Raw genomic sequence first — 20,354 nt, forward strand, 5'->3', positions numbered from 1 at the left:
CTCAATGCCAGGCGTTATATCGACCAGATTCTGAGACCTCATGTGTTATCAATATGGAGAAACGCGAAAAGATTCATTCTTATGCAGGATAACGCAAGGCCTCATACGGCGAACATCACTCGTCGATTCTTCGAGAGAAACGACATTCAGTTGTTAAGGCATCCTGCAATGAGTTCTGATCTCAATCCAATTGAGCATGTTGGGACATTTTGGGCCGCCGATTGCGTCAGAGTTACCCAAACCTCCGAAATTTAGCTAAATTAGAGATTGCTTTGATAAGAGTTTGGCGTCAGATTCCTCAGCGGATGATCCGTAATTGCATTTCCAATATGCGGCAACGATTGCAAGCTGTGATTCAGAGTAGAGGCGGAAATACTCGATACTAAACACACACATATACACACACACACACACACTTTGGAAAGTGAGTTTGAAGTCGTAAATACTGTGGAGCTGACGAGCCACGGGGTCTCTTGTTTCCAAAAATCATTCGCACACGTGCGTAAGCACAAAAGAAGCATAAATCCGACCGAGCAACCTTCACGTGGTATGCTTTGGATAACGCTAATGCCGGCGGTAAATCGGTCATCAATCGCTAGAGAACGATATTTTATAGTCAGTGGAAAAAAAATTTTTTTTTTTTTTTAATGTTTTTTTGATTTTTTAAAAAAAAATGTTTTTTTTTTCAATTTTTTTCAAAATTAATCGTAAACAGACACAAAATTGTGTAAACAGACGAAAAAAAATGGAATTTTTTAATTTTTAAAAAGTTTGCTTCAAGTTAAGGAACAAAAACCTTGTTCCTTTAATTTTTTATAAATTTTGATCAATTGGTCCGGAAAAACCGCTGAACCGATCGCTCCAAAAATTTAGGGGGTTCTTTGGGGGACATTAGACTGTAAAATTTCTCTCTAACCGTACCTTCTTTCGTCTATATTACTGTTCTGTTCCGTCAATATTACTGAAGATACAGTCAAGTAACCAAAAAAGGGGAAAATGTCACTTTTTTTCACTTTTTTCAATTCAATGTTAGAGATGGAAAAAAATTTTTCTCTTTACTAATGTTTCACTGTATTTCATCGGAAATTTTATGCAGATGATGAAATTCGGTATCCGCTCGCTGTGCGACCAGTAGTTCCAGAGATATCCAATTTGAATCGAACTTTGAATGCAAAAGGATCCTTTTGCATTCAAAGTTCGATATCTCGGAGACAAATGATCGTAATTGAGCTCCGCGGAAAGCAGCGTGAAGCTGAATAAACAGGCTAAAAGACCTATGTATTGGCGTAGCTCGAACAAATTTTTCCATGCCCGTAGAGTAAGAAACAAAATGTAAAAAATTTGGATAAAATTTTTTTTGCGCTTTGTATAAGGATTGCATGAAATACGGAGCTCCAAAAAATTTTTAACCTAAAAAACTAAAAACTAGAGTCTTCAAGCTTCAACAGCTTTGTAACATGGTGCTTTCACCGACTAAATGATTACCATGCTACTTGGCGGAATATTAAGCACAAATTGCGATAATTAATTTATTAGATTATTGGGCGCCAGGCACTACTAATTAAGCAGGATTAATTCTTCAGAGAAGTGCCACTCTGAGTAGTAAGGGCGGGCGTTAGGAATTTTCAACCCGCACTGTAAATAATTTTATAGAGAGCAATTTAGCATTTCGTCAGGCTAATCCCCTTGAACTATGAAGCTGACAAAATATTATTCACGAATCAATAGGTGTACAGATTTGTTTATCCGCGATGTTTATCCGCGGCATAGCTCAATCGATGCTTGGTCGTGGCTTACCTTGATAGCAAGTAGTCGGATCAAAGTCGGTTATATATTTACTAACTCCGCTGGTTCCCTATCGAAGCTGGAGCGAAACCCAAGGTCGGATGGATAGAGGACAAGGCGGGAGGTTTAGAATATACCATACAATTAAGTTTAAAATTAATTGAGCCGATTTATTAAACAAAGAAATTGTGTGAATGTGAAGAGTAAATAACATACAATGACGATAGTGTTTTGCGTAAATGTTAGTCTAAGTATATAGGCTCTTAGCTTAAAACTATTAAAACAAGATAGACGGAATTTCGCAATATAAAGATAGGCACGACGAGTTTTCGAACGCGAATGCGCTATTACGTACTCCTCCTCGCACTATTCATTAAGCCAGTTATTTCACTGGTATACGGCACATTTATGCGGACCGAGATGAATAATGAAATGAAATTAGCAAAAGTCTGGGTAACGATGAGGCGTGGGGTACTCACTCTAATTTTATGTTAGGCTGGTATTCGCTCAAAATAATCTCTTATCGCCAGTAATGCCTATTCCATTCAGTAATGTGACAATTAATCTCGAAATTTAGGCACGGTGAGCACGAGAAAGCTATGGTGCACAGGCACTTGAACTTTGAAAAGTCACGAGGAAAAGATCTGCAAAATGATTTAAAGAGACAGAATTATACGTCTGTACTTGACTAAAGCCATGGGCAAACTCTTGCAAATTCTTCCCTTTCCACTTTCTCCTAGTCATGAATATTCATAGTCGCAATACAATTTGATTTCGATGATTTTCGCTCATGACGTTATCTTTCCCTATCGCATCGATCAAGATATTATTCTGTCTCTATCTACTAGGCAAGCCGAGTGTGATACGCCGTCCTTTTCTATCTATTAAGCTATCTCGTTCTTTTCGCATAGGCTTAGACGTAAGTGGGCGTGGCTAGCGTAGAATATGAATATGCATATCGAGCAGCATTTAAATTGAGACGAATATTAAAATGAATTTTATTAAATAATAGCGAGAGGTTAATTTGTATCTCTCGGTATATAAATTCGAGATAGATATCGAGACGATCTTTACATATTTTTGTTATCGAAATTTTTGAGTATTATTGCGCATATTAATTAAATTAGGAAAGTTATCGCTGCTTTCCATAGGCAAAATTACAAAATATTTTCTGTGTGTAGGCAACATGAAGAAAATATCCGATACGCTTACGCAAGATTAAAATAATTATTTGAGGCATGGTATGTGCATTTTCGGACGTAGATCTTGGAGTTCCATATCGTGTACGTCCAGAATTTGATGACTCCTTATTTTTCTTGCATCATGTAGGCGTACATAGGATGGTTTTTCCTTCTTTAGCAGCGTTGATTATTTTCCTGTGCTTGAATTCATATATTGACTTTTCGGAGTAGTCGGTGGAAGAATAGCAGGTATTAGTAGTTAGTAAATTTGTAACGCTGGTGCTCATCGCGTAACAGCATATGAAAAAAATTAAAATAAATAGTTGTTAGTTGTAAATTATTTTACAATTTGCTGCGCTAGTGCAATTCGGAGTACGGAGAGCTGTCGTTAGCTTTTTGGACCATTCTGCAGTTATTTAAAAGGCTCTTAATCGAGCGACCAGTTACAGCTTTATTTTTTATTTCCTGTACGACCATTTCTCACTGAAATACCGCCTGTTGAAAATCAGCCAACAATTTGACAAATTTTTTTGTTCCCTTAATTTTTGCGAGGAGTGTATTAACAGATATAGATATAGTATTATTCATTCAAAAATGTATTCGCAGAGGTATTATTCAATGCTACAAAAGATTTTCAAAGGCAATCGATAAATATATGAGAGAACAATTTAATGAGGATGAGCCAAGTAAAATTTTAATGTATTATGACGTAAATAACCTTTACGGTTTGGCTATCACTCAATCACTACCATATAAGGGCTTTAAATGGAATTCAAATGTAGACGAGTCAAATTTTTTCAATGTCGCCGATTACAATGACGTTGGCTATATTTCACAAGTAGATCCAGAGTATCCACTAGAGCTAAATGATGATCATAAAGACCTTATTCTTTGTCCTGAACATACTAGACTGCCTGGATCAAAACAAAAAAAACTTTTGACAACGCTTTATGATAAAGAACGATACGTTATTGATTATAGAGTGTTAAAACAAGCTCTTAAATGTGGGCTTAAACTAAAAAAAATCTATAGAGCCCTAAAATTCAAACAAAAACTATGGCTGAAACCATACATTCATTTAAATACAGAGAAAAGGAAGGAAGCTAAAAATGAGTTTGAAAAATTATTTTACAAGCTCATGATTAAAGCAGTATATGGAAAACGATGGAAGACGAAAGGAAAAGAAAAGATGTCAAACTAGTTAATCAGTGGGGTGGTAGATATGGCGTTGAAGTTCGAATTTCACAGCCAAATTTTCATATTAGTTCCATCTTTCGTAAAAATTTAGCAGCTATTCAATTATCCTGGACAACAATCAGTTTTAGAAAACCTATATACATTGGTTTATACGTACTAGATCTTTCAAAAACATTAGTCTATGAGTTTCATTATAGATATATGAAGCAACGAATTGGTGAAAAATGCAAATTACTCTATTCTGATACGAACAGCCTCATTTATGAAATTCAAGACGTTGATATGTATGAGATCATGAAAGCAGACACTGATAAATTTGATACATCAAACTATCCAGTTGACAATCAATTTGGTATGCCTCTCGCTAACAAAAAAGTTCTCGGGTTCATGAAGGATGAGTGCTATGCTGCTATTATGAGAGAGTACGTTGGGTTACGAAGTAAACTGTACAGTATTGAAATAGCAAATAAGGAGCCTCTGAAAAAGGCCAAAGGAGTAATAAAATATACGAGTACAATAGAAATAACAATCACTCACTCAGATTATCGAAAGTGTTTAAATGAAATAAAAATTAATAAACGTATCCTATGTAATATTCGATCTAAATTACATCAAGTAATAACAGAGAGAGAGAGAGAGAGAGAGAGAGAGGAAAAGACAGCACTAAGCCTTCACGATGATAAACGCTGTATTTTTTATAATAATCCAGACACACTTCGATAAGGGCATTATAAAACTCTCGAAATTGTTTAAATGAAAGAATTATACAGTTAAGAAGTAAGAGACATAGAGAAGAAGACGAAGTGACAGAAGAAAACAGCAATCCAAAAAGATCGAGAACTGAAGAAAATGATTCTAGAGGACAGCACTAGGAAGAAAATTCTACTTCCTCGATAGTTACTAGATGTTGCTCACGACTAGCAATGAAGAGGAAGAAACAATGGATATCAGAGTTTGCGGAGTGGGAGAATGGCGTCAGATGAAGAATCGTTAAAGAGAGGAGACTGAAAGAGAGGGAAGCTGCAACGGCGGCTTGAGCTTTAAGAGTGAGGTTGTCACTAATAAAACCGAGAGCTCACTCTTGTTCAATACAGTTGCTCAGCTCTTGCTCAAACAGCAGTCTTACCATTGAAACAAGTAAGACATTTAAATAATTTTAGTTCATTAATATCCTAGTAATAAATAAATAATCAATTAATTCTTTGATTTTTTATTTTATAGAATGGATTTCTCATCAATAAACTAGGTTTAAAAGACTATTTTCCTTCCCCGGAAGGCGATGCTCCAACTTGCAAAGGATACTATATACCAAGTTACTAAAGTTAGATGGTTAACAAAGAAATACGGATTTAACGTCGTTATTACAATTGATAATAAATTCGAGGTGTTCCTGCCCAAAAGTGTAAATATAGTTCTTGAAAATGATGAACAAATGCTGAAAAACCTACACCAAATCAGTAAGAGGAAAGAGCTGTCCGTTTTTCATATTGTCGGATCAAAGTTTGAATTTGAAAATAATTATAACATTAGAGAATAATTAATGTATTGTAACACTATTGTAAATAGCTACTCTATAATTAGAAAAAAATTAATATGTATTGAAATAGTCTTTTTTCTTTTATATAACTATCCTCTTATTTCCTTTTGTGGAGAGGTACGTAATAAAGTAATAAAGTCAATAATGTAACCTTTTCCAATGAATTTCGACTGATTGTAAGGTGACTCATGAGTGACGATTCGAAAGGAAGTACCTCACAGATGAGGGCGAAGATTGAAACTTTCACTATTCCTATAACTAACCTTGAGCTCGCGATAGAGGGCAGTCGTTCGAGTTCTAATAAATTTATATGAAGGATAGATAGCTTGCACTACCATCATTTAGTAAAAAGAATCAGCTATAGCAAGACTATCTTCTTCTGATTCATCATAGCACAGTAGTATAGGCTATAAGGGTTCTAAGCCACTTTTACCATGTGAGTATTCATTCCTTCCTTACCAGCAGTCGGTAACATGATTAATCCTGCCTTACCGGCCACTGAAATATTTTATCAGCCGATTTTGTATCGACGGTTTGCATTGTAGCCGACCGAGCATGTGCACGTGCACGTGCATGTGCATGTGCATGTGCATGTGCATGTGCATGTGCATGTGTATGCTCGGTCGGTAGTTATCGACGTGGGTGATGCCCCCCCGCAGGCCCCATGCCCCCCCGGCCCTATAGCCCTCTCCCCCCGATGATCGATGGATGATGCGTCAGATTGATGAAAGAAAAAAAGATATATGTGATTAAGTGTGTTTTGGGGGGTGTAATATTATCGACGGTGGCGTACAGGCATGACGCGCCCAGTCGGTATATCTCATGGAATGAGGTGGGGGATAAGGTTTATTATCATTGGAAAATCAACAAAAAATCATCGAAATTTTGAATACGTTTAAAATTAAAAAAACATTTATTTGATAAAAAAAGTATACATGTTTATTATATTATAATACTTATAAAATTTTTGTAATCTGATTATTTGTATTACTTCTTTTCATTGTCGAACTGTTTGTAGCCTTTTTGTTCTGGAAATTGACTAGTGTTGGTTGAAAATTTGGAAGTGACTTGTTTCCATGTAGATTGTTTTTTCTTTTCATCTGGGTCTTCTTGGGGAAGACGCGAATACTTGACTGACGGATAACGGTCCATTTTATTCGAATGCTGGCTGATGAATAATCTGATCCTTGCGTTGTCTTATTTATAATAGCTGACAATTACGTTAGTTACACAGCCAAGAGTGTAAATTGGATTCTGTGTTTGATAATTTTCAATCTTGGTTTTCAGAGGTTGTAGCACTTTTATGCAGAACCATCTTCGATATGTGTAAGCCGAATAAACAGGAATATATTTCACTTTGAAAAGTTTAACTTTGAATTTGGGATTGGAATCGGTATATTAACGATGTAGATATAAAACTGTGAATATAAAATGTACATCCAGAACCAATTCATTTCGGAGATAATTGTCAATGGTGATGCGAACACATTCAGCAACATATTGTATAAAGACGTTTAGTATGGAATGACTAACATTGATCACTACTTTTGTAGCTAACCTATCAGTTCTAGAACTAGGAATATCTTCCTGAGTAAATTTATGACAAAGACCCATTGAATATTCAGATAAATTGTTCGTTTTCTTATCCTTTGTCATGTACCAGATACCTTTCAATAAGGCTATAGAATATTTAATTATTATGAGATCATGCGTTGATAGGTTGAAAATGTTAGAAAAATGTATCAGGTCCGCACCTTCGTCAATGAGTGACTGTACATAATTCATCGTTGTTTGAACCATAAAATCATCTATATTATAGGGTTTACTAAGATATTCATGCAAGCAGGCTATAGCCCGACTTCGAATGTTGGTACTTAATGAATTCATAATGTGTCTGATGCTGCTGCAGACGGCAAATGAGCTGCGGCGAATGAATCGCGCTCCTTTTGTAACGGCAACTGCGTCATGGAGAGGGTAAATGACTCATTCAACTTATGAATGTCAGATAAAACTTCTATGATTTTCATATCAAGTTCTTCTCGATGAAAATCAATCAATGTATAAGTTTCTTTTAATTCAGCTTTCAATTTTAAAATAGAATCTTTAATATTTTCAATCTCTGTTAAAAGAATCTCATGTGAAGTTTTCAAATTTAGTTCGTCAGCTCCTCTGAGCTTGCGTCCAAACACATCAATGCTCATTGTTAAAATGAATAAAAAAAGGTAATGAATGGATGATAAATAGTAAATTGAAAATGCTTAATTTCTTTAAGTTTTTTTATATTTATTGAATTATTGTAACTTATATAAATTCTAATAAGCTGCCGCCAAGATACTTAATCTTAACAATACTTTTTTCAAGTTGACCGAGCAGAGTATTGTACGATTCTGGGTTCACAATGAAATGTTCGCTTAGTTTGCTGGGAAGGAAAATGTCAAACTCAGCATCCAGTTCGACGACGACTCTTGCTCCGAATTCAAACTTGCTGAACTTTTTTCATGCTAGTGACTGTGTAAAGGATTGAAGGATTCAATTCTTCTAATTTTTTCGTTGGCAAGTAGGATGGGGTACGAGCTACAGCGTTAGCTTCCATAATGAAGATTGATACCTACGACATGTAAAATTTCAAATATAAAAAATGAAAAAATTCTATGAGTAACACTTGACATACAATTTTTGATTAAAAAGAGTATTCAAGCTATATGAAGTATCTACTGTGAGCGCAGACGAGCGAATGAATCCGTACCTTGATGCTATTGTATATATAGGGTTAAACCGATCATTTTAATTGAAGGCTTTGTACCAATCCCCCACCTCTACTTCATCTTTCTCACCCTCTAAATCTAACATTTTTAGTTTGCTGATCATATCGTAATCATAATCATAATCATCATTATCATTATTCGACTCTGACGTTGAAGAATCGCTGTCAGGGAAGTCGCAAGTCTGACTTAATTGTCGACTATAACGATTTTTCAACCAATTTTTAAGAGCCACGACATTCTGAAGCGCGTAGTTTTCTGTCCAGCCTGGAGGATGATAATTGCAAACTATAGGTTCGCAAAATCCTGGCTGATGTAAGGAAGGGCAACCCAGATCTTCGAGATCGAAGACATGATCAATAAATCTAGTGAGCCACTCCACTTTTTGACGTCTCTTTACATAAATAAGAACTTTGTCAGTGTCAGCTGCTAAGCGACATAAGTCTTGTATAATAAGCGGATGGCAATCGTATGGTAAGTTTCCTGTATTCCAATCAAGCCCACGATAGTTATTTGTAAGCCATGAATTTTCACGTTTTGAATGACTGGGAAGTTCTTTCCAAGGACATGGTGGCTTGAAAATCCAATGAGCGGGTTCTATATCGTCATTGAGATTTATCATTGCAAGTTCTTTAAAAACTGGTTGAGCATCGTTCTTAAAAGCTTGTATATCAACGATCATTTCCATGCCAAATCTATAATGAAAAAAAAATATATTAGACAGAAATATAGTTTAAATAATATGTTAGTTCATTGATTTTTCCAATACCTTGTTAAAGGATTGCAACGTGCCATGATCGCTCGAACCGATGAGTGCTCGACTGAATATGATGTAGCATCGATTTTGACACGCATTTTATACATTTAACCCTTCCCACTTTTTCATATATTAGTAATAGTGCGATAATCAAAATTCGCTCATACGTCTATGTCCATTCAAGAGTCTTTATGAATACGGCTAAGTTCTTTTTATATGCTACAAGAACTCTAGCTCCGAGCGAATATAGTTTGAATATAGTTAAGTCCCTTTAAAATGAATGCGGCTAAGTTCTTTTTATATGCTGCAAGAACTCTAGCTCCGAGCGAATATAGTTAAGTCCCTTTAAACGAGCTGACGCTAGATGACTTATACCAATTTCTTTCCTTTCTTTCCAATGCGCACGCGGCTAAGTTTCATTTCTCTCTCTGCTATCGACACTTAGTCTCTACAGCATACAAAACAAAAAAAAACTTAAAATCGTGTGCCTGCGAAGTGACATAGCTCTATTAGCTATGTCGCATGCTGAAAAACATAAGTTTTTTTATATTTATTGAATTATTGTAACTTGTAACGTAATATGATCTTAGCCGTAGAGCAGTGCAATGCGTCACACTCTCCCCTCTCCCAAAAGTTAGCCATGTAGCGCGTGACTACGAGCTATGCGTGCGCGCTCTCTCTCTCTCATTCATGAATTAATATAAAGAGCGATCATAATGCACACGCGTTAATTGATGATTGAACAGCATCACGACTGTAGTCTATGAATTACTAAATCAACGCGCTCATTTTAACTTTGAAAAAATTTTCAAGAATTCATTGCTCTAAATGTAATGTATTTGGTCTTGAAAATTTTTTTGAAGTTAATGAAGAAAGTAGTTAGCGTGATAGTTAGAAGCGTGCACGCATGAAAGGACATAACCACGCGTGCGAGTATAAGTGGTCTTAATTGCGCGAGTATTAACTGCATGAAAATTTTCTAAGTCCACAACCGGCTGCATGAAAATTTTCTAAGTCAACCGTATGACTTCATCCTCTCGCTGCGAGAGCTCAAATTTAAATGACTGCGCGTGCACGCATGAAAGAACATAGCCACGCGCGCGAGTATAAGTGGTCTTAGTTGCGCGAGCGAGCATAAACACCATGCACGAAAATTTTCTAAGTCCACAACCGAATGACCTCATCCTCTCGCTGCGAGAGTTCAGAGTTAAATGACTCTGCGTGGAGCTCCCCATCATCAAGTAGCCTTTGACTTCCTATGCATTGATTGATATGTAGGGACTTAGTTGCGCGCGAACATATTAGGACTTAGTTACATACAAGCATATTCGAGACTTACGATATATTACAAGTGTCAATATCCTCACTTTACTTTAACATTTTTGAAAACTAAAATTTTTTCAATCATTTTTTTTTTTCTTTTGCTATGCATTGATTGATATGTAGGGACTTAGTCGCGCGCGAATATATTAGACTTACGATATATTATAAGTGTCAATATCCTCACTTGACTTTGACAATTTTTGAAAATTAAAATTTTTTCAATCATTTTTCTTAGAATTCATACGTCTAATACAGTTACTTCATTGCTATACATGTGTATAGTAACGAGTGCTCTCGGTTACGTTAGCTGATCTATAGTCGTAAAAATTTGAAACGTCGCGCCGTAGGTCATGTTATAATACAAATTCTCAAAACAAAAATACACCCACTTTATCTCATTTTTAGTGCATAGTTCGATTTGAAAGAAAGAAAGAAAAAATCTCAGTCAGTGTAAAGCTGTGGTGCTGTTCAAACGTCTGAATTTGAAAGTGAAAAATGTCGCGTTATTCGAGGCGTTATTTCATCCATGAAATATGTAAAAGTGAAAATTGTGATCGTGCACATGAACATTTAATGGATCCACGACTTCAGCACTTAGAGACTTATTATTCTGATTGCAGGAGGATTTTGAGAAAATGTATAACGAAGAAAAAAGTAATATGGCTGTAACTGAATATTATCCAGTAACTATCGTGAGTTTTTATTTTCAAAATCATATTTTATAAAAAAATTTTTTGCACACCCATTTATTATCATAAATTTTTCAGAATCCATCAAACAGCTACAGTACAACGAAAAATCAGGATAATACGCAGGGATACGAGGAATATGTTCCCTCTTTAGAGGTAAAATATTTTTTTAATTTCTAACGTTAATTTTTTTTAATTTCCAAAGTTAATCAATTTTACTTATTTTTTTTTATAGTGTAATCAGAAGAAACAATACGTGGAATGGAAACGGCAAAATGGAAAAAAATCTAATAAAGTTGCAGAAAAAAGTGCAGAGGTACTTATTTTTTATCCTCGTATATTCTCTTTTATTAACAGAATTTAAATGAATATATAATGAAAAAAATTCTACTTTTTAGAAACAGCAGCCGGACGTAGTAGACCATTTAGACATTTACCGTCCAAATAATAAAATTGAGTCCTTGCCACACGTACCGAAAAAGAAGGATTATCTTTATTTCTTGATAGATTAAAATTAAAGGATAACTCATATAAGTATGTAGCGTCTAAAAACTCAGTAAAAAAACACGTGATGATACCGAAAACGGACGGACAAAAACAGAAAACTAACGACAAAAAAATTACAAAAAAAACATTACCAAAAATAATAAGTGACGTGAAGACGCGCGTTATATCAAACAAACATATAAATAAGACTATAGCGACAAAATCAGACAAAGAACAGAAACTTCTTTACTATTCCACAACACAATCATTAAAAAAAAATATAAAACAGACAGATAAAAATACGGACGCGACGAATACTCGTAAATCGCGACCAAAAATTAGACAACGAAAACCCACTCCTCGTTCAAAGTCAATTATCAGTACCACGAGTTCTAATAATTCACCTCCTCCGAAGAAAAAAAATTCCCCCCCCAAAAACTTCTCCAACAAAAAAAACTTCAAGTTCCTCGAGTTCCTCGAGTTCAAGCTCAGGTTCCTCTAGTTCAAGTTCAAGCTCCTCTAGTTCTTCCAGCAGCTCCTCTTCTGAAAATTCTCCACAAAGACAAGACTCCAATGACAAACGTACTCCTCCAGACACTAACACCTCTCAACCAAAACCATTTCAATATTCTCGAAAACGATCGAGTTCGTGTTCCTCGATACATAAGCGACTGAATAAGTTTTTAAATTTTAAAATGTAAATATTTTTTATGTACGATTGTAAATTTTGCGCTTTTATACTTTTACACTTTTATACTTTTATACTTTTATACTTTTATACTTTTATACATTTATACTTTTATACTTTTATAATAAAAAGAATATATTAAAATCTTGTATTAATAATTTTTTATTAAAAGTATTAATTCATGTTTAAATTAAACAAAATATGTATCATAAATTTGCTTTATTTTCTTGTGGCAAATAGGACAAGAACTTAATCTGATTGAACACGTGGAGCATGTTGCGGTCCACAAGGTAAAAAAATTTTTCTAAGTTCCTTAGCGAAGCATATTTTGCAAATTCGTTCATTGCTAACTTTATCGATATTTTCTTCTGGTGATGATGTTGTGTTTGCATCTATATTTATTGCAATCGGCCGGTACTCAAGCTCGTATATACCACATACATCAAAACTTGGTGGATTTGGTAGAGGTATGGTACTCGGATCAACTCCGATCGGAATATTACCACAAGGCACGCTGCGAATGAATCGACAGCAGCCACCCCATCGCTGGTGTTCCAACTTAGGATCGTCACCCTCTTCCCAACGAAAAATCTCTATCTTACACTCGAAGCATCGGACTTTGTCAATTTCATTCACAAAGTAAAATCCGGCAGCTGCTAAATCCTTAGGCTGCACATATGAGCATGGCCAGTTGTCAAAGTTTTGCAGCCTAACTTGTTCAGATCTGGAAAAAATGAATTTGTAAGAAAAAAATTACTAAGAATACTTTAAAATAATTACCTATTGTCTGACATGGTTCTTCAATGCGAGTATTACTGCATCTAAATTAAAAAAGCACTTGCACACAAATTTAAAGCTGTACCCCCTCCCTTTGTTAAATATGTATATAAATGAGATTTCCTTTGCGAATGTGATTATTTTCTTGTCATCTATCAAGAAATATAGAAGCTCAAAATGTGTTATCCAAAACACGCTCAAGACATCAATAAATTCTGCTTTCTAACTGTAAGAACGTTAGTAGAGTTGCTTATGGAGCTGGAAGAAGAAGAAGCTCAATCCAACATAGAAATACTTAGTGATGATAATGATGATGATGATGATTATATTCAAAATGAAGAGTCTGAGATAAGAACTTCAGATACTTGTAGTACATGTGGTGAAGAAGATTAATAACATATATATATAAAATAGTAGAAGTCGATCTCAATTCATTCTTGATCGATACCTGCACCAGTCAACGTCTATGCTAAAAACAAAATGGAAATTTTACAAAACTGTTTGGAACACTTCCATCTAATTGAAAAAGCTGTAAATCTTATTATTTCTAAAAACCTACGTGATGAAATAATTATAGAACGATGGAAAAAACAATGTTTCTTATCTTTGCGAACTTTGAAAAAAATTTTGACACAGTCATTATCGCTTAGTGTGCCACAAAAACAATCATTGCTCAGTACCATTGGTAAACTTGAATGTATTTATTTAAGACTAGAAAATTGTAGAGTTTATGGAAGAGGTTTGGATGATAGTATAAAAAATCATATACAATGGGTGGACTTGGAAAGCGCATTCGAAAACCGTTTGAAAACTAGTATTATAGCCAATATTCAACACATTGATATTGAATCATTCTTAAAAGATGCTTGCGATTTATTTGCAAGACATGTCAAAAGTATTTTAAGAGTGAATAATGCTTGTAAAATTAATGCTGTCCTATCATGCAAATTTTGGAAAAATTCAAGTAATCAAGATAAATTGAAAAAATCTTTTGACACAAAGCATTTTACTACTCGAAATATTGAAGTATATCCTTCAAGCTCTCTTAAGAAATGGTTTGATGATAATATTAAAAGTCCATTATTAAAAAGGTGGAGGAATTTGAAAGTAACGAGTCAGGTTGGTCTTTGGATTCTATTATTAATCTTCAAATTAATATTAATAAATTGAATCCAATGCGAAGTAGAAGTTCTTATACGAGCTCTACCAACATTTTTAAAAAACAAGCATGCTTGTATCAATGTAGAAAATAATGATAAGAAATGCTTTATATGGGCAATCTTAGCAGCTTTATGTAAAATTAAATATACAAATCATCCTCAAAGTGTAAGTCATTACATATCATACGAGAATAAACTCCATTTGAATGGTATATCATATCCAGTCTCTTTGAATCAAATTTCAAAATTTGAAAAACAAAACAGCATATCAATCAATGTGTTTGGTTTAGAGGGTAAAAAAATAATTCCTCTTTATCATACAGATGATAAAAAATTAAATCATGTCAATCTTTTATTGATAAATGATGAAATATCAAATAATTATCATTATATTTATATAAAAGACCTCGCAAGATTAGTAGAAAGCAGTTTATCGCGCTGCAAAACTAAAAAATTTATTTGTGATCAATGTTTGCATTATTTTAACACCTCAGAGAAACTCGTTGCACATGAAAGGAACTGTAAGCAAATAAATAAGTGTAGCGTACAGATGCCAAGAAAAGGTCAAGATGTGATTGAATTCAAGAACTATGGATTCAAATTAAAATCACCATTCATTGTCTATGGAGACTGTGAATGCTTATTGAAAAAACCAAAAGTTGATGAGCAAGATGTTCATAAAAATACGATTACTATTCAACACCACGAAATGTTTAGCATAGGCTACTACTTGAAATGTAGTTATGATGACAGTTTATCAAGATATAATTCTTATCGCGGTCCTGAGCCAGCGAAATGGTTCGCAGAAGAGTTAAAAAATATTTCTTATTACATAAAAAATATTTATGATGATCCAAAACCTATGAATGATATTACGCTAGAGGAAATCGCTCAATTCGAGGCAACAAACGTATGTTATATTTGTGAAAAATTAATTAACGAATCAATGAAAGTTCATGACCATTGTCACTTGACAAAAATATATCGAGGTGCAGCCCATCAAAGTTGCAATCTGAACTATTAAGATTCTCGTATAGTACCTGTAGTTTTTCACAATCTTAGTGGTTATGATGCTCATTTTATTATTCACGATATATCCAATCACTTTTCTGAAAATATTAAAATTTTACCTTTGACGAAAGAAAAGTATATTGCATTCACAAAGACTGTTGCAGACACTGGAATCAAATTACGATTCATTGATTCATTCAAGTTTATGGCTTCGTCACTTGACAAATTGGCTTCTTATTTGGATAGTTATGAAATTGTGAATTCAGAATTTCAAGATACTGAAGAAGAAAAAATAAATTTGTTGACGCGGAAAGGAGTGCTTCCATATGAATACATCGATTGCTGGGAAAAACTTGAAGAAATCAGCTTGCCTGAAAAAAAATACTTTTACAGTTGTCTCACTGATTCAAAAGTATCGGATGCTGATTACGAGCATGCCCTCCAAGTTTGGAAAGCATTCAACATAAAAAATTTAGGTGAATATTGCGATTTATACATGAAAATCGATATTTTATTACTCGCAGAAGTTTTTGAACAATTTCGCGAGCAATGTCTAACAGCGTATGGTCTAGATCCAGCCCACTATTACACAACTCCAGGTTTTTCACGGGATGCAATGCTCAAGTTTACAAAGATATCATTAAGACTTTTGACGGATATAGATATGCATTTATTTATAGAATCAGGTATTCGTGGTGGTTTGAGTCAATGTTCAGGTCGATACGGTGCAGCTAACAACAGATATATGAAAGAAAAATTTGATAGTAGCGTAGAAGAGGAGTACCTTGTTTATCTAGACGCTAATAACTTGTATGGATATGCGATGACACAATATTTGCCACGAGATAAAATTGAGTGGGAAGAAAATTTTGATAAAATTGACTTTCTACAAGTTGCAGATGATGCTCCAACAGGTTATATTTTAGAAGTCGATTTAGATTATCAGCAATCGATTCACGATGAGCATAATGATTTTCCATTTTGCTCAGAGCACATCAAGCTTCATGGTTCTAAGCATGAAAAATTATGTGCTACTCTCATGAATAAGAGAAATTATGTGATACATTATCGAGCTCTTAAACAAGCTGTTGAACATGGACTCAAGCTTGTAAAAATTCATAGAGTATTGAAATTCGAGCAATCTGCATGGCTAAAACCATACATCGACCTGAATAGTTCGATGAGAGCGAAAGCTAAAAATGAGTTTCAAAAAAATCTTTTCAAACTCATGAATAATAGTATATATGGTAAAACTATGGAAAACGTTCGCAAACATGTTGATGTAAAACTTTTAACAAAGTGGGATGGACGATATGGTATGGAAGCTTTCGTTTCAAAACCTAACTTTCATAGTAGAGCTATTTTTGATGAAAACTTGGTCGCTGTTCAGTTGCGTAAAACTCAGGTATATTTGAATAAACCTATTTATGTCGGTCTTACAGTATTAGACGTATCCAAAACATTAATGTACAGCTTTCATTATGATTACATGAAAAGAATGTATGGAAAAAACTGTAAGCTTCTCTATACGGATACTAATAGTTTCATATACTCAATAAAGTGTCAAGACATTTATGCTGATATGAAAGCTAACATAAATTATTTTGACACTTCTGACTATCCTGCTGACAACGTATTCGATATGCCAAGGGTAAATAAGAAGGTAGTTGGTTTAATGAAGGACGAGTGTAATGGAAATATACTAACAGAATTTATTGGTTTGAGTAGTAAAATGTACTGTACTCGTGTAAATGGTATTGATGCTATGAAAAAAATTAAAGGTGTGAAGGCTTCCGTTGTCGAGAAAACTATTGAATTTGATCATTATTTGGACTGTTTACAAAATTTACATATTCATAAAAGACAGCAATATACGATCAGATCTAAATTGCACAATGTTGAAACTATTCAACAAAGAAAAATTGCATTGAATCCTTATGATGACAAGCGATATCTATTACCTAACAGTACTGACACTCTAGCACATGGACATTACAAAATTAGGTAGGTCAAAAAAACATATTAATATTTTTTTTAATATATAATCATGGAACAGATGCATAATTAGTCTTAATCAGTGTTGTTTAATTTCAGATTGAACCAGAAAAAGAAATCATCCAAGTCTGTATGTTTTCAAGAAAAAATTCAAATACATGAGATGATTACATGGGCATACGCACATCGAACTGCTCGTCATGGAGAATGGATGCAGATGGCTCGTGATAGAGAACGGTTTAAAATGAGAATCAATCGTTTGAGTGAAATTATTACACCTGTACTCGTAAAAAAATGTATAGAAATGAAAAAATAAAAAAACAGAATATATTCTATCATTTTATTTATTTAATACCGTTTACATATCATCTTTATGAACATAACTATTATGTGATTCGTCAAATCCTAACCATTTTACATAATAATGATCACCATGTTTTTTTACAACTTTTTCTATCAAATAAATATCAGGATATTTTGTCTTGAGTAATTCTTCTTCGTAAAAGCCACCAGCGATGGGTTTGTCTTGATAATCTTTCAAACGATAAGTAAATGGAACTGTTTTCATAACTTTATAAACTGTAAAAATTTCTGTTGACCAATTCGGTGTATAGCCTTTCTCAAAAATCTGTTTACTTTTGCTTACTCGTACTTTGTCACCAATTTTGAATTTTGCACGTTTCGTTAGAGGTAGAGTTTTTTTCGCAGACAGTCGTTTCAATATTTCTAAAACTCTAGCAGTAGTTACTTTGATAGGTTTCATTCCAATTGTTCGATGTTTGGAGTTATTGTATTGTGAAACCAGATCAGGTAGTATATCCAACCATTTACGATTACCATTCAGCGAGAACCTTTTCCACATCTTATTTTTCAAAGTTCTATTAAATCGTTCACAAATTGATGCTTTCAATTTACTATATGTAGAATACATATGAATTTTATATTTGGTCATTAAACTTTCAAAATCTTTATTATAAAACTCACGACCTCTGTCAAGTCATATCTTTTTTGGCACACGTCCTTTTTCAAGTATGGTTTTCATAGCCTTTGCAACATCTTTACCAGTTTTTTGTTTGACTGCCTCACACCAAGCGTACTTGGAAAGGCAGTCAATAGCGCACAAGATATACTTGTAATTTTTATTTTCTCGTTGATATGGTATCATTTCAACAAGATCGATTTGCCATGTCTCGTCAATATCACGAATGTCAAATGATCTTCTTAAATAATTACGACGAGCTGGCTTATGAAGCTCATCTACAACTGCTTTATACTTATTGTTCATTTTTTTCAAACGCAAAAGTTTTTCTTCATTCCAAAGAGATGAATGCTTATGATGATAATGAATTTGAAAGCTATCTAATATTATTAATATATAATTTCAGCTTCTCTTAATTCTTCGATTATAGACTGAATTTCATTCACATGATTTTGATTGCCTGCCGATGTCTCTGCAATTAATAATCTAAGACGTTCGACAAGCTCATTGGGATCATTCCAATATATATAATCAGTAAGATTATTAGGCCGCGCAATTTTATAAGGTGACTTCAAAGAAAACCCTCTGCCACTTGGTGAATTATAAGGTGTAATTAACTGATTAACTGAGATATGATATCTCGAAATTTTTCACTTGGTTGATATCGTATTTCCTCGTCAGGTTTGTAATGCTTTTTATATGCATTCGTTTTATTTATAATACGACCGTAGGTACCTAAATCATCTTGAGTTACAATGGAGCTATCAGGCTTTTTTTTGAATAACAGTTCAATCAATCCAGAGCTTTTTTCATAAGTATCTTTATCTATAATAATTTTATTATTTTCAAAATTCACTGACCTATCACCAATCTTAAGAGTACCATCTTTATTTTGACGTACTCCACAGATAGTACCTAATGTTTCTACTTGATTTTTCCGCAACATTGATAAATACTTATTAAGTGAATCACTTTCAGGAGTATGAAATTCATCAACATCATTATTTTTCAGTTGTTCATTAGCATTCAATGCTTCTTCCAATCCACTATCATATAATTTTTCAAATGATTTTTCCTCTTTTTTAAATAATTCTTGTATGTCATAGCTATCTTTTTCTTCTTTTTTAGGTTGCAATAATTTTTTACGTTTGGTTTTTCTCTGCTGACTAAGTGTTGTTTCATCAACCAACTTTTCAAGTGGTTCAATCACAGGCTTGAAAGTCTCTTTGACAAATTTTTCAGTTGCTAATTTGTCAGACTTCAACAAATTATATTTATGTTTTATGGCTTCACGAGCTTTTTCCAATTGACGAAGAACACCAATCTGTTGACCTAACTCAGTCATGTCGTCTATTTGCAATCTTGTTGTCTACTGTCTGTTTTATGTTGAGTGATTCGCATTTATAATGAACTTATCAAAACCTTTTCTGAATCTGCCAGCATCTATTTTTCGATCCTTGTCAATTACAAGAAAGCTGTAATCTTCTTTCCAACACGAAGAACAAATTTCTTTAAAACATTGGTATGACATATCAGTATTCACATGATCATTATAGATATGTTTTAAATTCATATCATCTTGGCGGAAAATTATTAAAAAATTCACATTATCTCTCACTAAGTGTTTAGGTACTTGAGCATATGATTGACATAAGTAAAAGCAATCAACATTTCTATGTCTTCCCATACAATAAAAAGCTTTCACACTATCTTGTTTCTCACAAGCAATGTCATCAAAAATCATAATAGAATTTGGACGTGCTTCGTCTGATGATACAACGAGATCATGCTCGCTAAAAGGTAAGTAGTCAACACCTTTGATGGGTTCAAGAAGTTGCTTAAAAAATTTGTATTTTGGTTGATTAAGCGACTTGGAATATATGTAAATATTTTCAAACTTTACACCATTAGGATAGGTTAAAAGAGCTAAGAGCGCATTCGTCTTACCACAATTAGATGCACCATAGCATACTGCACGTATGCTGTCGGGCAATAGATCCCCATGTCTTTTACTTTTCTTTTCACTT

The 20,354-nt window shown here is 33.9% G+C and overlaps 1 protein-coding gene across 3 annotated transcripts in view; it reads left to right on the forward strand.

Moving 5' to 3' along the window:
- Window positions 1-20,354, forward strand: part of LOC131663390 (rhodopsin-like) — an 833,111-nt gene that overhangs the window by 690,062 nt on the left and 122,695 nt on the right. The window lies entirely within an intron of this gene.

The sequence above is a fragment of the Phymastichus coffea genome, unplaced genomic scaffold (genome assembly GCF_024137745.1).
Source record: "Phymastichus coffea isolate CEN01 unplaced genomic scaffold, Cenicafe_Pcof_1.1 PCOF00002, whole genome shotgun sequence".
In the NCBI taxonomy this organism is placed as follows: Eukaryota; Metazoa; Arthropoda; class Insecta; order Hymenoptera; family Eulophidae; genus Phymastichus; species Phymastichus coffea.